Source organism: Rhamphochromis sp. 'chilingali' (genome assembly GCF_963969265.1).
Source record: "Rhamphochromis sp. 'chilingali' genome assembly, chromosome: 4".
Taxonomy (NCBI): domain Eukaryota; kingdom Metazoa; phylum Chordata; class Actinopteri; order Cichliformes; family Cichlidae; genus Rhamphochromis; species Rhamphochromis sp. 'chilingali'.
In genome coordinates, this window is record NC_137948.1 from 33,227,953 (window position 1) to 33,247,725 (window position 19,773).

At 38.2% G+C, this 19,773-nt stretch overlaps 1 long non-coding RNA gene across 1 annotated transcript; it reads left to right on the forward strand.

The window, feature by feature from the left end:
* Positions 1–4,264: 4,264 nt before the first annotated feature.
* On the forward strand, positions 4,265–6,454 carry LOC308396086. Its single transcript, XR_013971505.1, has 3 exons — positions 4,265–4,355; positions 4,542–4,599; positions 6,058–6,454. It is a non-coding gene; the product is annotated as an uncharacterized lncRNA (long non-coding RNA).
* The last annotated feature ends 13,319 nt before the right edge of the window (positions 6,455–19,773 follow it).

The following is a 19,773-nucleotide window of genomic DNA, read 5'->3' on the forward strand; positions in this document are numbered from 1 at the left end:
GGTCTTTTTGCATGCTAACTTAAAGAGAATATAAAGAAACAGTGCAGAATATTATGGGAAACATAACCTGCACTAACCAAATGTCCATGATCTCAGCAGCACAAACTGCTGCTGAGATCATGTGCTGTGATAATAGCAACCTACGCTGGGCAGACCACAAACTGCTAAAGAGTAGAACAAGCTAGATGGATCCTTAATAATGCTGATGTTTTCAAAATGGCCACCATTGTTATTATTGTTATTATTATGATTATGATCATTTATAATATCATCATCATTATTATTATTATTATTTTAACATGCCTTGTAATAATGTTTGTATAAACATTTTGACATGAGTTAGGACTGAATGTTTCATTATATCACATCACTCCATTAGGTGGGAGCCACACAGCACATAAATATATAAATATATATATAGGGGAATAATATTAACACTTTATTGAGAACTGAAAGTTACCTGAACATCTAAAATATTCAAGGGTAAGACAACTAAACCATATTGCACTTCCTGCAGAGAACAAAAGAACCACAGAGGAAGGACGTTCATGTCTAGTTTCAAAGGTGCTTTGTGTGCCAAACCACTGAACATAAAACAGTCATGCGAGCCCTTCTGTTTTTCCAAGCGATTTTGAGATGTGAGTAAATCGCGTCTACTTTTATATTTATTGTCAACGTTATGCTTCCACGCTGGTCTCCAACCAACATGTTGCTGACAGGTTTTCGATATGTGTTCCTCTGTTTCATCTTCTACATTTCAGGTATGAGTAATTATTTATACATCCTTGTAAAAAGATACCTAAAAATAATTTACTTATTTACATTCTAAGGATAGAAAAAAACGACAGGTGATAAGACAATAAATCCGTTTGCTAATAAAAGTTTGTGTTAAAGGTGTTAATGGAGGAGAAACCAGGATCTGTGCTTTCAAAGGTTCATCAGTGGATCTGCACTGCTCACATCAACATCTGACTTCAAACAGAAAATGGTTCACTATACACTGGGATGGTTACAAGTATGTTCAGAGTGAGCTCTCTGTGGATGGACAACGTGTAACATACAACATGTCTGAAGAGAAAAACCCAACTTTAACCATCAATGATCTAAGAGAGAGTGATGCAAACGCTTACTGCTGTATGAAGACTGCAGAGAATCCAGGACGCTGTTGGTTCAACAGAATTACTCTCCAAGTTGTTGCAGGTACAGTGACTTTTACTTATTACTTACTTTCCAAATGACATCCTTGTATAAGTTGTTCTCCATCATCCTCTCAGAGCTGCAGGTAAAGGTGATTCCTGCCACAGAGGGACAGACAGTAACACTGATGTGCAGCAGCAGCTGTCCTCTGACTGAAAAGCCTGCAGCCTACATCTGGTACAAGAACAGAGAGTTTCTCTATGAGGACTGGTCTCCCTGGTACCAAGAGCTGCTCAGCAGTGAGGAAGTCACATACTCCTGTGCTGTCAAAGGCTACGAGCATCTTAGAGCCCCTCAAGTCTCTGTGGGTGAGTCATGACTGTTGTTGCTACAGACTCTCCAGCTAAACCCTGTGAAAATGACCTCAGTACAAATATTTAACATATTTAACATTTTTGTTCAGATTCCATCACACAGACATGCTTCAGTCTCACTTATGCTTATGGAAACATGTGTTCTTATAAACAGACATCAGTGGATGAGCCGTGCACCATCACATACCCCAGAGGTGAAGTTTATGTCATATTCATTTAACTAAATAATATATGATTAAATAAGTTGTGTGATTATATCAAATATAGTGACAAGAAGTTTGTTTATCCTTTCTCAACAGAGGTTTATGTTCAAAGAATTTCTTCCACTTCAGAGTTTGTCACACTGACCTGCAGCACCAGCTGTAATCTGACTGACCATCAAGCTGTCTACATGTGGTATCACAACAAAAGAAACTATCATGAGAATCAACATTTTTCAACTCATAACTCTTCAACAGACACATTCTCTTGTGCAGTTAAAGACCACAAACGTCTTCAATCTAAGGAAGCTTGTAAGTGTTAAATATATTTTGCCAACTAATAATGAAATACAAAAAAATCAAACAACTTTAAATCTTCCATTTATATTTCAGGTGTTCAGGATAAAAACTGCTGGAGAGTGAATTATGTCAGCAGGAGAATCTGTGCTCTGGAAGGATCTTCAGTCAACATCACAAGTGAATACTCACATCCTGATAACATGAAGCCAGAGTTCAAATGTTGGAGTAAAAAATGGAGAAAAGATAAAGTGGAAGTTGAAGAGCTGATTGAGGCTGCAGGTCATGTGGAGTATCAGGACAACATGAAGAACCAACACATCCTGACCATCAACAACCTGAAGAAGAATGACTCAGGAGGATACACATTCAGATTCAACAAAGATCATGAAGGATGGACACAGTCTGATCTGCCTGGAGTCTTTTTGATTGTCACAGGTAAATTTAAACTCCTCAGTCAGCAGACTTTACTCATTAATGTCTGAACAGGAGCAGAGGTGGAAGAAATATTCAGTTTGGGTGAAATTGGCAACGTCACACTACAAATCATCATTACAAGGAAAAGGCCTGTATTTAAAACTGAATTCATACGTTTTCAGAAAAATTGCATTTAATATTGTAGAAAATAGTACTTATTATGCAGGAGAAATGCCTTTTACTTTCTATAAGATGTATTCACATGCCTGTTGCAATTTTCACTTTGGGTGTTTATGGTTCAGGTTTGATCAACCTGGATACTGTTATTTTGTTTGATCTACAGCTGTCATGTACAGCTGTGCAGCAGCCAAGGCAGGACCCAAACACAGGACTCAGAAACAATATAGGGGAATAAACCAAAGGAAGCAAACTTTATTTGCTGAATACGACTCGATCTAATACTGACTAACAGGATTGGGAAGGGGTCGGCAACCTGCGGCTCCGGAGCCGCATGCGGTTCTTTAGTCCTTTTAGTGCGGCTCTGCGTGGTTTGGGAAAATAAATTATTTTTTTAAGTAATTAGCTGAAGTGTATTTCATTAATGTTAGTTCTTTTTTTTAACTTGTAGTTCTAAATTGGAAGATTATTGTGATATTGAAATATAAATATAAAATTATATTCTATTATTTTTTGATTGCTCAAAATAAGCGTCACACTCGCGGGTGCCGCTCAGGTGCGACCGCCTCCCTTGCAGCGGCGCTGCAGACCACGCCCCGCCACACACATTAACCAGGTAAAATACATATTTAGGCTGAATTTTGTAAATATCTATTTTTCATCTTTTAGCAGCATAGTGCTTTTTTTCAAATTATTTTTTTTAAAAGTCAGGTCAAGGCTCCAAAAGCCCAAAGGAGATATAAGGGTGGCGGCTGACAACAGTTTTTGTTTACTGGATCATTTTAGTTCAGTTGGGTGTCTTTCCTTTTGTTATATTTCCTTAAGAGTTCAAAATGTGTTAATTACATAAATAAAAAAGTAATTTTCTCTGTAGCACTTCATAGATTTAAGCAACACAGCTTAGTTGTTTACACAAAGCATACAGGTAAAATAACAATATATTCAGTGTTATCTTCATTTTAGACGTCAAAAAGTATTTGCAGCTCCCAGTGTTTTTGTTTGCGTGGAAATCATGTCCAAATGGCTCTTTGGGTGTTAAAGGTTCCTGACCCCTATGATGGGGGAAGCAAAACTGAACACAATGAACACAGGATGAGGGGCTGTCAAAATGAAACAGGAATTATGATAAACACAGGCTTGACATGGGGACCAGAGGGAAATAGTAATGGGGACATGACTGACTGTGGAAACAGAAGGGAAACACTTGGAACAACACATTGTCTGGATAATTGAACATGCTTTTTTAATTTATTTATTTTTTGTCAACATAAAGGTCTCATTTCAAAATATTTTCATATTTTAGTTTAATAGAAAAACATTTAAAGTCACATAAAAAAACAGTAGTGGAATACAAATATAAGTTTGCACAGAAAAAAAATAACACTCACCCTAAATTTTTGCTTTTAGAGCTGAGAGTGAAGATGAGTCCTTCTGCAGTGGTGACAGAGGGTCAGAGAGTTACACTGACCTGCAGTACCAGCTGTCCTCAGACTGACAACACAAACTACATTTGGTATTTGAACAGTCGACCTCTGACCCCGAGAGAGAACCAGAACAAACATCTGATCCTAGACCCAGTCAGCAGGGAGGATGCAGGAAGCTACTCCTGTGCTGTGAAAACCAACAAAGATATCAGCTCTGCTCCAAAGACTCTCACTGTCCAAAGTATCACAGGAACATGGACACCAGCAGCTGCAGGAGTTTCTGCAGCTCTGCTGGTTTTAATACCTTTCATTGTCTGCTGGTGTGTTAGGTGAGCAAAAGTGTGATCTCATTCAGATCAATAGTATTCATCTGATATTGTTTTAGTTGTGTATATATACACATGTGTGTGTGTGTGTGTGTGTGTGTGTGTGTGTGTGTGTGTGTGTGTGTGTGTGTGTGTGTGTGTGTATGTATATATATACATATATATATTTGCTCTTTTTTTACAAATCAGAAAAAAGAGGATTTCAAACCAGCCTTCAAGAAGTGCAACACTGGGCAACAAACAGCAGGTACAAAACAAGACACAAACAATGCTGCTGAAATTGGAAAAAAAAAATCCCCATTGTCAACCTTATTTTTTGTTCACATAACTCTATTCTATTTTACTTTTTTATTTATAATCATTATCATAATTAGCAATAATTATCATTTAATCAGGTATTTTAAGTATATATACATTTATTGTGGGCATGAATGTCAAAGCAATTTGGGGTTTTTAATGATTGATTTCAACTGTTGTTTTTCAAGCGTGGTATTATTGCAGGAATAAAGTGTTTTAATTAAGTTTATAAAACACCTAAGTGCATTTATTTTAGACTTTAGATTTTACAAACAGCTTCAAATAGATACATATCTCCCAATAATATTTGTTCAAATGTCCTTTAGCGGGTTGCAGCTTAGCCAGACATTTTTAGTAAAGATCAACAACAGTCTGGCATATTTCTGGTTGTATATTTGACTACTTATCTTTATATAAGTGGAATTCATCTTCATTTGTTGGATTCCTGTCGTGTTCCTGGCTTTTAAGCATACTCCACAAATTTCCAATAGGGTTGAGGCTGGGGCTTTGAAAAGCCTATAAAGCTTAATGTAAGGCTGCTTTATTTATAGCTCAATTTTTGTCTCATTTGACGACAAAATTGTTCTCCAGAAAAAAAAAATGGCGTTTAGATATGGGAAGCTACAATTTTCGGTTAAGCTTAAAGGGGTTAATTTTGAGGCAGGAGCTCTTTCTTGTCAGTATCCTCTGAGTCCATTACAGTGTAAAACATGTTTTCACTGTGGACAGTGTTCCAGCAGTTTCCAGGTTATGGCTGGCTTGATTTTTGGTGGTTTCTGGGTTATTCCTGAACATCCTAACTAATTTCCTCTCATCTGAGGGTGACAGTTTAGGTCTTCCTCGAGGCCTAGGCAAAGTGGTCACACATGAAAAAAATATACTTACACTTATATACAGCTGTTTGAAATGATGGTCTTGCTATCTGCAGTTGTTTAGAATTGGCTTCTGACACTTTTGTTTGATTGTTTTTATTTTTTATTTATTTTTTTCATTTTTAAAAATGGATGCTCTACAACTAGTCAACCCTGGAAAAAACAGCAGTTGAAAGCAGTCATCAAGAGCCTAACTTTACTGTGAAGTTCATCCCCGTTATGAATATATATAAACACAGCTTAAATGTACACTTTATTTATCTGAATTCAATCATTTTAATTTCAGATTCATTTTATCAATGTATTTCTTTTTTCTTATTGCATTTTAATGAGCGACACAATCTACTTATCTATTTGTTTGTTCTACTTTACTTACTTATAATTGTTATAGCAAAGGAATTTCACAGATTTTATACTTTATATTTTGTCGCCTCACAAACCTGCTGGTCAGAGTATCACCTGCAAATAAAGTAAAAATATTTAAATGAGGAGAAAAATGACCTATAACACAGTATGTTGTTTGTCTTCCTCCTCAGGTGAACCCTGATCCAATATATGAAAACATCCCAACTCATTATTGCAGAGTGCACCTACCTATGACCCACACAACTGATCTCTACTGCAATATTGACCCACTGCCTGCTCACTAAAGTAACTTTGTTACCATAGTGATTTAAAGGGCCCTTTTCTCTGATAGCTTCCACAACACAGCAGCGACACCACATTTGGTGGATCTGCCAGTGGTTTTCATACTCTGGAACATAAATTACAACAGAAATTGTTCTTGAACTTTTCCGTTATAAAATGTATGCTATTGAAACATATGTCACAACTGAAACATGACGATCACAACAATTTGTGTTTGAGAACAGCTGAGTGACATTTTCTCAACATTTCTTTTATGCACCATATCCCAAAACCACGTGAAGTCACTTTTACATCCCTCATAGCTTTCCAAAGAAATTGTAATGACATTTACGGCAATAAATGTGGTTACTGTTTGAATTTGTCCTTGTGGTTTCATATGTGTTCTGACTGAGAAACACTGTCCTCTGAATACTGACAGACACTCTTCACTAAAAATCTAATCTTTACAAAACTAGTCATGTTATGATTAGCAAATAAGAGAACCACGTGACAAAATGTACGAGACAAGGAAGCAAAAGTGTCCAGTGCACAAACATAGAGCAAGACAGGGGGAGGCAACAGATGGAAACACAGGTGGGGGGAGATGACTAAAGCTACTCATACTGAAACCCACATGCCCTACATTACAGAGAGCTCATTTCTAAAACAGAGATAACGAGAAAGCAAAGAGTCTAAACAGCAACTTAAACTTTAAAATGTGAAGTAAGAATTCAAGACTGCAACAAAGAGTCAAACAACAGGAACCATAAGAAATAAAGAAGGAAGTGATTTTGCTGCTGTTCAACTGTGTTTAGTTTGTAGTGGAAACTGCTGAAAACAACAGAGGAAGCAGAACTTTCTGCTGAAAAGAGTTGTAAAAGCTAAACTGCTTGCATTTGAAAGGGTACAGTGAAGATTATCGAGAAAGCTGAGTACATGCAAGCGGGCGAACACGTGTGGGATTCGAACTTTCGCCCCCGGGTCTCAAGGCGGCTGCTTATCCCACTGAGCCAAACCAGTTCTGATGCCAACCAAAGATATAATGACAAAAACAATTATCACTGATAAAAGGTGAAAAAGCTCAAAATTCTGCTGAAAAGAGCAGAAGAAACAGAAAATTGAGCTGAAAAGAGCGGAAGAGATTGAGATTTGTACTGAAAAGAAGTAAAAATTCTGCTGAAAAGAGGTGTAGCTGTGGCTACAATGTAGCTTGCCATCACCAGTGTGTGAACGTGTGTGTGAATGGGTGGATGAGTGGTTGTGTAAAGCGCTTTGGGGTCCTTAGGGACTAGTAAAGCGCTATACACATATAAATACAGGCCATTTTAGCAGAAAGAGCAGAACAGTTGAAAATTTGAATGGTGAAAATCTGCTGAAAACTGAGGGAGTAGTTAACCAGCAATGGTCGGAGCAACTAGAATAAGGTAGAAGAATAAAGCTTATCTGACTACAATCAGATAAAGTCTAAATGTTGGTACAAAGAATCAGAATTCCACTTTTAAAGTCAAGAGAAATGCTGTGGGGGAAGCTGAACAGCTGACTGAGTTTGCAGATCATGTGGAGTATGATGATAGCAGGTTTAATATAAATTTATAAAAACTGTCTTGTCTACTCAGATGATTTCTCATCTTATGTATAAAAACAACTCGGCTCAATCAGCAGAGCAGGATCATTTCTACAAAATTTGCAGCTTTATAGACTTAGTTTAGTTTAAATAATTAAAGTCAATGTGTTCTATAGAGTAAAACATTTATAAGAATTGCATTAATATATATCCAGTGTGATGTTGAATACCTGCAGCAATACATCAGTTCTACACTATGTCTCTTTGTATCTGAAGAAATGATAGATAAATGAGGAAGTGATTGTGTTAAAGCTGAACGCAGTTTGTCTGCAGAAATACTCTGAATTTAACATTTCCTCTTAGATGGATGTTGATTGATTAATGCTTCTGATATTTTATCAAGTTAGATATGAGCAGTGGTAGTAATCAGGCCTTGAAAATATTCATATAGCCAACTTTTTCTGATTAGAAGTAAAAATCTGCAGCAGCCATGTTGTTGCCAGAAACTGGATGTTTGTTTATGGGTTTCATTCTGTGTCTCTCAGGTAGGAATAATTTGTTTCTTTTCATGACAAGTAAGTAATGATGTGTCAGGAATGTAGATAAAAGATGTAAAAAGTTCATTTCAGAAAACAGGAGATTCCCAGTTAACAGGATTTTTACTTGTTCTAGTGTTCTGAATTCTCCAGCGTATAAAAGCACCAGATTGTGATCCTTCTCACTGAAAAAAAGGCCACATTGGGTTTACTTGATTCAATAGTGGACATTGGTTGCACACAACTGTTTTGCTTTGGCAGAAACTTAAACAACTGAGTTAAATCAACACAACTTACTCATATTCAATAAACCTGTGCATTTTGTGTTGATAAAACGTGATTGAAACATGTTTAGATGAAGTAAGGTGAGCTTTTGGAATATTTTAATCCTTCGCAATGTTGTCATTTTATTTCAACACTATTCAATAACATTTACCCCAATACTACTTGGTCACTTAAATACTACATGCTGTCTTCATATTACATAATGTTCAACAAAGTCTAGAGTCTGGTTAGCATAAAAATGAAATGGATCTACAACTTCCTCCTATCTTTATCCATGGTTGCAGAGGGGCTGGGGCATAACCCTGAAGTGATAGGTTACAGGAGGCAGGGTACACCCTGGACAGCTCACCAGTCTATCACATAGAGACAAACAACAATTTTCACTTACATTCATGGGTAATTTAGATTCACCAATTAACCTAACCTAACTCTTTTGACTTTTAACTGTGGGAGGAAACTAGAATACCTAGAGAGAAACCACTGCAAGCCAGATTGGGGATTTAAACCCAGGACCTTTTTACTGTGAGGCAACAGCACTAACCCCCATGCTACAAAGCCAGGCTTAACAAAAGTAGGAAAGCTATGATTTCAAGGCTTGATGCAGAATTTTTCGTATGTTTTTGTCCTTGACAGGTTAAACCACAATAAATAGAATAAATAGCGATAGCATACACGTGGTGTGTGTGTGTATCTGCCTCTTATAACTCCAGTGATTTTCCTGCAGTTTGAAATCTTTTGCAATCTTGTGAATTTCATGAGTCCAGCAACTAACCACTCTTACTAGATTGTGTCACGTCATCTGAACAAGTTGTTGAATTTCGTACAGATCCTACATGATTTAGTTACGTTCAAGATAGAAACATGAAATTTTTGTGTTCAAATTACAAGTTAGACTTTTTTAATGTAACAACCACCCAATTTACTTTTTTCGGTATACCAAAAAAGTAGAGGTGGCTGCTCGACTTGACTGAGATGGATGCCTTCCTGAAACCACGATCCAAAGCGCACAAGACTGAAATCCCTTGCGGTGTCGCAAGATTCAACATCGCTATATTACTGACTTAGTTCACTCGAACATGATATGAACAATTTAATCTACCCTCTCTACATGTCATGTAGTTTCTACACTATATAGTTACACTTAACTTTAAAGCATAAGGCAATTGTGTTAAATACACGCAAGATGCTTACATAAATCCAAGAGATGACCAATCCCCTTTTTTTCAGTGTAACATGCTGTCATCACAGATTAGCACAGAAAAGAAAGTTAGCATAAATGTTCACCATGTTTTCTAATCACATGTTGTGTTAAAGGTGTTCAGGGAAAACAAAACAGCATCTGTGCCTTGAAAGGTTCATCAGTGAATCTGCCCTGCTCACATCAACATCCCACTGCAAGAAATAGCTGGTACACTGGACACTTGACTGTCTCCAAGATTGAACTCTCCACAGATGAAACACATGTAAAGTACAGCATGTCAGCAGAGAGTAATTTCACTCTAACAATCAATAATCTGACAGAGAGAGATGCAAATTTTTACTGCTGCATTAAAACTGCTCACAGATCAAAGTGTCAACAAAGTGGAATTCATCTCCTAGTTACAGGTACAGTTCTTTTTACAAATGCATCACAAATGAATGAGTTTATGAATGATCAGTGTATTCATGTTGGTCATGTGACCTCTCAGAGCTGCAGGTAAAGGTGATTCCTGCCACAGAGGGACAGACAGTAACACTGATGTGCAGCAGCAGCTGTCCTCTGACTGAAAAGCCTGCAGCCTACATCTGGTACAAGAACAGAGAGTTTCTCTATGAGGACTGGTCTCCCTGGTACCAAGAGCTGCTCAGCAGTGAGGAAGCAATCACATACTCCTGTGCTGTCAAAGGCTACGAGCATCTCAGAGCCCCTCAAGTCTCTGTGGGTGAGTCATGATGGACACCTCCTCATCATGTTATGAGATGTTAAACACAAACACTTTACTCTTCAGACTCTAATGAATTTACTGGAAGTTGTTGATTTTTCTCAGGTTCCATCACAGAGACCTGCTTCAGTGTGACCTATGCTAAAGGGAGAATGTGTTCTTCTCAGCAGACATCAGTGGACGAGTCCTGCTCCATCACATATCCCAGAGGTGAAGTTCTGGACAAACTGCACTTTGAAACTTCATTTTTATTTCTTAATTTATTTGACATGACAGAGATGAACTGGTGGAAAATGTGTTCATCATCTCCCAACAAACTCCCAGAAAGCCTCAGATCAGCTGAAACACTCAGTTTATTTAAATCCAGGTTGAAGACTCACCTGTTCTCAGCTGCATTTGAATAAAGCACCAAATCCACACTTTAAGCTTAAATTTCAAAACTTACATTTAACTACTGATTTTATCTACTGCTCTGATTTAATCTGTTTTGATTTTATATACTGTTTTGTTTGTTTGTTTGTTTGTTAATTAGTTAGTTAGTTTATTTGCTTGTTTTAATCAATTTTAAATCATGCTTTTTATTTGTTCTTGTTTCTAATGTCTCTGTAAAGCACTTTGAATCACCTTGTTGTTGAATTGTGCTATACAAATAAACTTGCCTTGCCTTGCCTAGTCTGAGTGTTTTTCAGAGCTGAGAGTGAAGATGAGTCCTTCTGCAGTGGTGACAGAGGGTCAGAGAGTCACACTGACCTGCAGCACCAGCTGTCCTCTGACTGACAACACAAACTACATTTGGTACTTGAACAGTCGACCTCTGACCCCGAGAGAGAACCAGAACAAACATCTGATCCTAGACCCAGTCAGCAGGGAGGATGCAGGAAGCTACTCGTGTGCTGTGAAAACCAACAAAGATATCAGCTCTGCTCCAAAGACTCTCACTGTCCAAAGTATCACAGGAACATGGACACCAGCAGCTGCAGGAGTTTCTGCAGCTCTGCTGGTTTTAATACTTCTCACTGTCTGCTGGTGGATCAGGTGAACGTTACTGTGTTATCTCTAAGACCAGTTATGTTTAAAGTGTGATGTGAAATGTTTTACCCATTCACTGATTTGTTTCTTTTATGCAACCGAAAAAAGAAGACTTCCAGTCAGTCTCCAAGAGGAGAAATGTCAGAATCAGTGCAGCAGGTACGAAATAAGATTCAAATAATTCTGCTGTGTTAGAAAAACATCCCCTCATCTTTCCTTTTTTCCTCACACGATCATTTATTCTGGAAAAAAGCTTAAACTTATTATATGTCTGCCTTTTTCTGAGTAACCAACTGTAGCATTCTTTTCAGTGTCCCTACCTACACCCGATGTTCATGTTCATCATTGTATCAAATAAGTCAGATATACATCAGCAATCCTTACCACACATTACATTAATATCATCTTCAACTAGATTTGTAATTGATTGGACATTGAACAGTCGTGATGTTTACCACTGACAGGAAAAATAATTTTTGAGTTCATTGCCATTTTTGTCCCGTCTGTTTCTCATTGTTATATCATGACCTCTGACCTTAATTGACACAATTGAGACCTGAAGTTCTTTAGAGGTTGTTTTTTGGGGGGGTTAGGTCTCTTAACTTGTTTCAGTTTGTCAGACAGGTTCTATTTGAGAATCTCAGTGACAGTGCAGTACAGTGACAATGTAACAAACAACAAACAACCAGCTATGAGTTATTGATGCAGTTTGATATAAATTTATAAGAACTGTCTCGTCTCCTCAGATGAACGTTGACTCCATGTATGAAAACATCTCAGCTCAGTCAGCAGAGCTGGATGATCATCACTACAGCAGACTGGACTTCAGTGAGAACCACACAGCTGACCTCTACTCCACCATTGAGCCACTGTATGCTCAATAAAGAAACGTTTGTTACCATGATGATTTCAACTCCAGTGATATTACTTTACCATCACAGCAGAGAAACTGCAGCATCTGGATCTGTCTGTGGGTTACACTTTCTTCATTGGAATATAAAATAAAGGTAGAAATAAGTAGAAATTGAAATCAATTGAAATTGAAAAGCTCAAGTAGAAATTCTCAAGCTTTTGAATTAAAACATATTTGGTAATGATGTACGTCTGTCACAAAAACCTGCAAAAAATGACGCAACCGTTTAAAAATTCTGCTATGTCCAAAAGCCCACGAGTGTGCATTTACTGATCACCCACTTAAAGGGTGCTATTTTTGATAACTTTGTTAGACATTGTATTACTTTGTGTGCTTTGGGTGTCACTAATAAAAACATCAAAGCCATTGTGTCCGCAGGTTTGTCTTCTGTTAGGTTTTTGTCTGTACCACAAAATAACCACTAACACTGTCACCTGTCTCTGCTTTCATTGTCAGCACTGTCAGGTTTTTGATGAACATATAATAATATGTAGCCATGTCACATGTTTAACTGAGCTGCTTTGAATGCAGTTTGTCTGGAGAAAGACTCACAAAATTAAAATCTTTTTTCAGCCTTTCAGGTAGGAATGAACTATTTAAGTAAAGAGCAGATTCACTGTTTGACATGATTTGTTCTGTATGACCTCTCAATTGTATTTAAGTACCAGATTTGGACTCTTTAACACTAAAGTGTTTTCTTCACACAATTTGAAGTCCATCATTATACAATGAGAAAGATGAAACAAAGATGACAAGTGAAAAACATTCAAAACAGTTGCCAATCTTCATAGGGGTAGACGTCCCAGACAATTCACCCCAGTCAGACCACATAAGGCTCAGAGAAACTGCAAATCCCCCCAGGAACTACAAGACTCCAAAGGCCTCAGTTAGCATGTTAAATATTAATATTCATCTAAGTGCAATTAGAAAAAGACTGAACAAATATGGTCAATACAAATAATGAACAGCACCACATTTGGAGAGCATCTCAAACTAATTAAGCACACAAGTCATATACACTGAACGAGGGCTGATGATATGGGCAGTTTTGCCTACACAGAACCAGGACACCAGGGCTGAACTGGGCAGCTGAACTGCTGCTACGCCATATATCTTAAGGCACCCGGGCCCTCACGTATCTGCGATACGCACCTTGAAGAACAGAATTTAATTTTGAAGAAATGAGAAAGGATAAGAGTTGACAAGTTAAGAGAAAACAAAAAACAAAAAGAAAAAATAGTAAAATCAAAAGAATCGGTATGTTAGCTGTTGGGGCTGCTGTCACTGCACTGTCAGCAGTACAATCAGTAACAACTACTAACAAGCCCTCACAGTCACAGTGGGGTGCTTTTGTAGGGACAACAATCCCAATAAAAAAGTGAGGAAGAGACACAGGAAGTTGAAATTAATGTATTAAGAAAATAAATGATTATGAAGTGAGATATTCAGGGATTCAGGTAAAATGAATGGGAACTTTGACCATGAGCCACTCTTAATAGCTAAGGTGTGGCTTCTGATTGTCACAAGCTGCTGTGCAGCTAAGGCGTCCTAAACCAACGACAACGTGATTTAAACTTGATTCAAATAAATAATCAAACAAAATGAAGTATATTCATAATATGTGTATCGGAGCTCAGTGACCTTCCAGTCACTGAGGTGGCCATGGCCCTCACATTTGACTCTAAAATATTTTAAAGTCCTCTGTCTGACAGCTAAAGCCTAGAGTAAAATGAGTCATACAAAGGACAGTGAACCCAAGCTCATCAGCAAATCTTCAACAGAATGGCTTAAAAAGAAAAGAATCAAAGTGTTGCAATGGTCCAGTCCAGTCTTTCCAGACCTTAGGGGTGGCTGTAGCTCAGGTGGCAGAGCAGGTCAGCCACTAATCAGAAGGTCGGTGGTTCGATCCCAGGCTGCATCCTGGCTGCATGCCAAATGTCCTTGGGCAAGATACTAACCCCGTGTTTGCCTACTGGTGGTGGTCAGAGGGCCCGGTGGCGCCTGTGTCCGGCAGCCTCGCCTCTGTCAGTGCGCCCCAGGGCAGCTGTGGCTACAATGTAGCTTGCTATCGCCAGTGTGTGAATGTGTGTGAGAATGGGTGAATGACTGAATGTAGTGTAAAGCGCTTTGGGGTCCTATGGACTAGAAAAGCGCTATACAAATGCAGGCCATTTACCTTAGCCTGATGGAAAAACTGTGTTGAGTCATTAAGAGGGATGTGCATAAAAACATGTCTGCAAACTGAAGCAATGCTGTAAAGAAGGGTTGGCCAAAATTCCTCTGCGATGATGCAGTTCCTTATAGGAACTGAAACTAAGATATTTAAAGACTTAGCAGCTCTTGAACTTGAGACACTCTGTCTCTGTCAGGCTCTCTCACACCAAATAAGAGGAAGCCTCAAAACTTTGTCAGATTTAGCTTCATATAAAGGCAAGCAAACCAGTAAATTGTCTGAAATCAGGCGTACTAAAATCCAGGAACTTTTCACTGGACACAAATAAATGTGTTCAGTTCTAATAAATGTTCTATTTTAGGTATTATCACTTTGTACATTATTGTGGATGGAACAGAAGGTAAAAATCTTGATCCCAGACTCAGAGGACTCAGAACTGGTTCATCATCACCATCATCTCAGCTGCACCTAATATATTCTTGATGGTCTGGTTGTATTAAAGGTTCTTTTTATTGCACAGCTTAAGGGAAAATTTCAGTGACTTGGATGCCTTTTGAAACTGCTGGAGTGAGAATGAGGAACGAGACAAAGCTGTATAACATCTGTATTAATTTATTTTTTAAACTTCCTGGTGACCTTGACTTTGAGGTAAAGCTCACACCTTGACCAGTTACCAGTAAAGAATTCAAACTCATGTTTTTCGTAGATGCACCTGCAGCTAAGTGGTAAAAGGAGCTCAAAGCTTCACTTAAATTTATTCATGAATATCTCGACTGGTTTTAGCAACACTTACTTAAGCTACGCTGCCATCTCCTGGCAAAACTGACTATCACTACCACATCAGTTGAGAGGAAGAACCGTTAAAATCATAACACAAATTTTTAAAAAGTAATGTATATTTACTAAGGTGATAATCAACATTTAAAATTCCCACCAGTAAAAGGCTGAGATTTCTTCTTTGACTCTTATGTCTTTTCTTTTCCCTTTCTTTGATTTTGTGAACTTTATGCTTCGAAGATGAAGATGAATCTTTTGAAAGATGCTCATTAAACTTTTCTGGGTTTCATCTTGTACATCTTAGCTATAAGTGATTATTAAGTAAGGTTTACGTTACTTACTCATTACATATTTAGTAAATTAATAATCTGAATTTATGCTGGATTAATTAATTAATTAATTAACTAATTAATTACTATTACTGTGGTCTCAGAGGTCCATCAGTGGATCTGCACTGATCACATCAACATCTGAGTTCAAGCAGAAAATGGTTCACTGTACACTCGGATGGTTACAAGTAAATTCAGAGTGAGCTCTCTGTACGTGTAACGCAGAAACGGCCCTAACCAATCTGGCGCCCTAGGCAAGATTTTAGGTGGCGCCCCCCTACATCAGCAGTGTAGTGTAATGTTGTAACAAATAATATTTCTATTAAATAAGCTTTACTTTGCATTTTAATTAACGTGGGATTATTTTTTGTATTTAGAAATAATAGTACCAACTTTTTTTTTTTTCAACATTTGTGGCACTGGCGTGGCGCCCCCTGATGGACGGCGCCCTTAGCATTTGCCTATACGGCCTATGCCACGGGCCGGCCCTGGTGTAACGTACAACATGTCTGAAGAGAAAAACCCAACTTTAACCATCAATGACCTGAGAGAGAGTGATGCAAACACACTTTTACCAAGAGCTGCTCAGCAGTGAGGAAGCAGTCACATACTCCTGTGCTGTCAAAGGCTACAAAGATCTCAGAGCCTCTGAAGTCTCTGTGGGTGAGTCATGATGTTTATGGTTGCTACAAAACAAACAGAATGGGTCATACAGCAAATCATTACAATCAGGATCACTTCTTTGTTTCTAGGTTCCATCACAGCAACCTGCTTTAGTGTGACCTATGCTAAAGGGAAAATATGTTCTTACAGGCAGACATCAGTAGATGAGCCGTGCTCCATCACATATCCCAGAGGTGAAGTTTTCACAAATAAGCAAACATCTTCCACCAAACCTCTAATATATTAGTTTGATCTCATTTTTCTTCAAAAAATATAAAGCTCACATATTACCTTTATTAATACATGTATTAGCAAGCCATATTTAATTAATCCTTTTTCTTAACACCAAACACCAAAAATAAAATTACATACATTATGTCAAAGTGACTCATTAAAACTATATTTATCATCTCAGAAAGCAGAAATTACAAGAATCAACAATTTTCATTTCAAAGCTATTCAACAGACAAGTTCTCCTGTGCTGTAAAAGGCCTTGATTACCTTCTGTATACACGGTGTATATACACACACACACACACACACACACACACACACACACACACACACACACACACACACACACACACACACACACACACTCTGTGCTAATATTTTCTTGTGCTGCTTGAATCGGCAACAAAGTTCCTTAGCTAGAAGACTCAGAAACAATCTTCTTTTGCCTGTCCGCCCTGTGCATGCCTTATACAAAATGTAGGCATTCACCACCGCCAGGTTCAGCATATTGTAGAAAACCGCTACTGGTCACCTGCGTGTTGCTGCTCTTACAGAATACATGCGTGCCATTTGGTCCAACACGTCTACACCACACTGTAAAAGAAGAGAGAGAGAGTCATGAGTATATGTTTTTTCTATAGGCCTGTATAGCACACATCAGAAAACATTGTAGCACTGATGTAAAATTATACACACATTCGCATACCTTCATGTGGTTATAGTTTCTTATTGCTTTGGGTTTCCTCTTTCTGCCGTCACTGATCGTCACATCTTAGTGCATGGAACTAAGAACACACACAGTCTTGGTTTTTTTAGGTCCATAAATTGTGAAGGAGACACCGCCACTTCTAAGCACTGAAGTGGAGAATTCCTCTCGCTGTGCAGTGTCTTTTGCAATTTGAGGAAGTTCACGGCGGACTTTATTCACCGGCACGGTGAATAAAGTCCACAAAACAACGTTACTTGGCACAAGTAACGTTGTTTTGCGCTGCAGTAGTCTGTGCGACAGCGACAGTGAAGTGAAGGAATTGTCCGTTGTGACGTTTCTCCCATCATCCAAAAACAGCTCCACTAGTTTCATGACCACGTTCTCTGCCAGCCTCTCTTCCTTCTGACGACTGGGGTCCTTTCCCAAGTAGATGCACTGCAGACATATTTGGTCTCCAGATCCGTGGCCATCCAGAACTTGATCCCAAATTTGTCTGGCTTGGTTGCGATATACTGTGTGAATGGACACCGAACCTTGGTAGGGAAAAGCTGTTCATCTATGGTCATGTGTTCTCCTGGAATGAAACTCTTAGCACAGTTCTCATTGAAGCGTGTCCAGATGTCAGAGATTGCCTCAAATTTATCTGTTTTCACCCGTTCTGCCCGCGTGTCCTTGTCATCAAATTGAAGGTGTTGCATAATTAAAATGAATCTATCTCGGGGCATTGTCTCTTTGCTTACTGGCACCAGAAATCTTTCTGACCAGCAATCTAGAATGGCACCAACGGGACACATGATTGCTCTTAGGGTCAGGGTTTGTTTTGTTTTTTTTTAATTTTTGCTATTTTTACAGGAACAGGCAGAGGAGAGAACATGTAAAGCTGGAGTGATCACACATGTCACTCATGTCATTGTATTAGCAACTTGTCATTCTGTTTTCACACATTTTTTTATAAATAAAATGGACTTGTGTTTCCATATATTGTGAATGTGACCAAAAACAAATGTCCATTACAGAGGCCATAAATGAATAGGCTGGTGTGGTGGGGCGTGGTCTGCGGTGCCGTGAAGGGAGGGCGGATGCACCTGCACGGCATCCTTAATCACGCCCGCCTAGTTAAAACACGGGGATTCAGGGGTTTGGGTGTGTTGTGTTGAGATGTACATATCCGAATGATACTCCGTGGTCCCGCCGTGCCTTATTCTCGCCACAGCTGGTTCTCAGGAGGGTGTAGGGTCATATAAAGACAAAATTATACAGAATATATATAACATAATATAATAATATGATATATATAATATATAACTAACCAGACCAATTTGTGGTTTGCAAGGACGAGAGGACCATAGTTGGATAAATGTGTCAATTCTAGCTAACAGCAAGATCAGAAATCAGAAACACAATGAAATCAAGGAGTACCAGGGGCTTAAGGACCAACTGGAGGTAAAGTCCAAATTGTCTTAGTAGTAATAGAAGCATGAGGAGCTGCCACCCCAAATCAGGATGAGTGGCTTCAGCAGATTCCAGGCAGAACATCAAGGGTCTCTGTACAGAAGCGTGCAGTTCTAGGAGCAGTAATGGAAGATACTGCATAGAACAATATACATACACAATACATATGAAGTATTGAAGCTGTTATTTATGTTTTACTGTAAAATTCACTGAAGGCTCTGACTACTTGAAAGTAGACCATGATTTGTTAAAAATTACCTGTAAAAATTCAAATTGTTACGATTTGTTCGAGAAGTGAAACTGATAACCTTAATAAAGAAAAGAAAAACAAAGGCAATAAAGTCTGAAGCCTGAGCGTTTGGCTTACAGGGATCATTTGTATATATGTTAAATTTATTTTTCCAAACTTTGGGCATCCACCACTGTAACTGTATGCAAATGACAGAAAACAAATACAAGTAAAATTGGGTCCTTTTACGTTGTGGGGCCCAATTATTTAAACAAAAATAAAGATCAACCTTTTTTTTTTAAATCTGCAACATAAGATAATGAAATAACTACAGATATTTATACCTAACTTATCTTGTCTGTGAACTTGAAAAGAAGTAGGCAGAGAACAATAGAAAATGTTGCTGAGATGAAGAGTTATAATGGTGTCCTCTGGTGGACATGGCCTGAACTGCTAACCAACTTCAAGAAGTCACCCAAAATTGTCTGGATTTATCTTAAAGTTGACACAGCAACAAGTAAAGTACTTATTTTATAAAAGTAATACATGATATATATGACTTTTATATGTTAATTATTTATATATGATAGTGTTTCATGCAGCACAGTAAGACCAAAAAACAAAAACAGAGTGAATTTAAAACAAAATTCTTGTCACCAGTGTTTACCTCTATGGTTCAAATCCTATTTTTCCTTCTGGGTGCGGCTAAAAAAGGCTAAAGACTGGCAGACGTTTTGACTGTGGAGCCACACTTAGCAGTGACATTAAACGAACAAGAATACGACAGGACAAGTGACAAGTTAAACCACT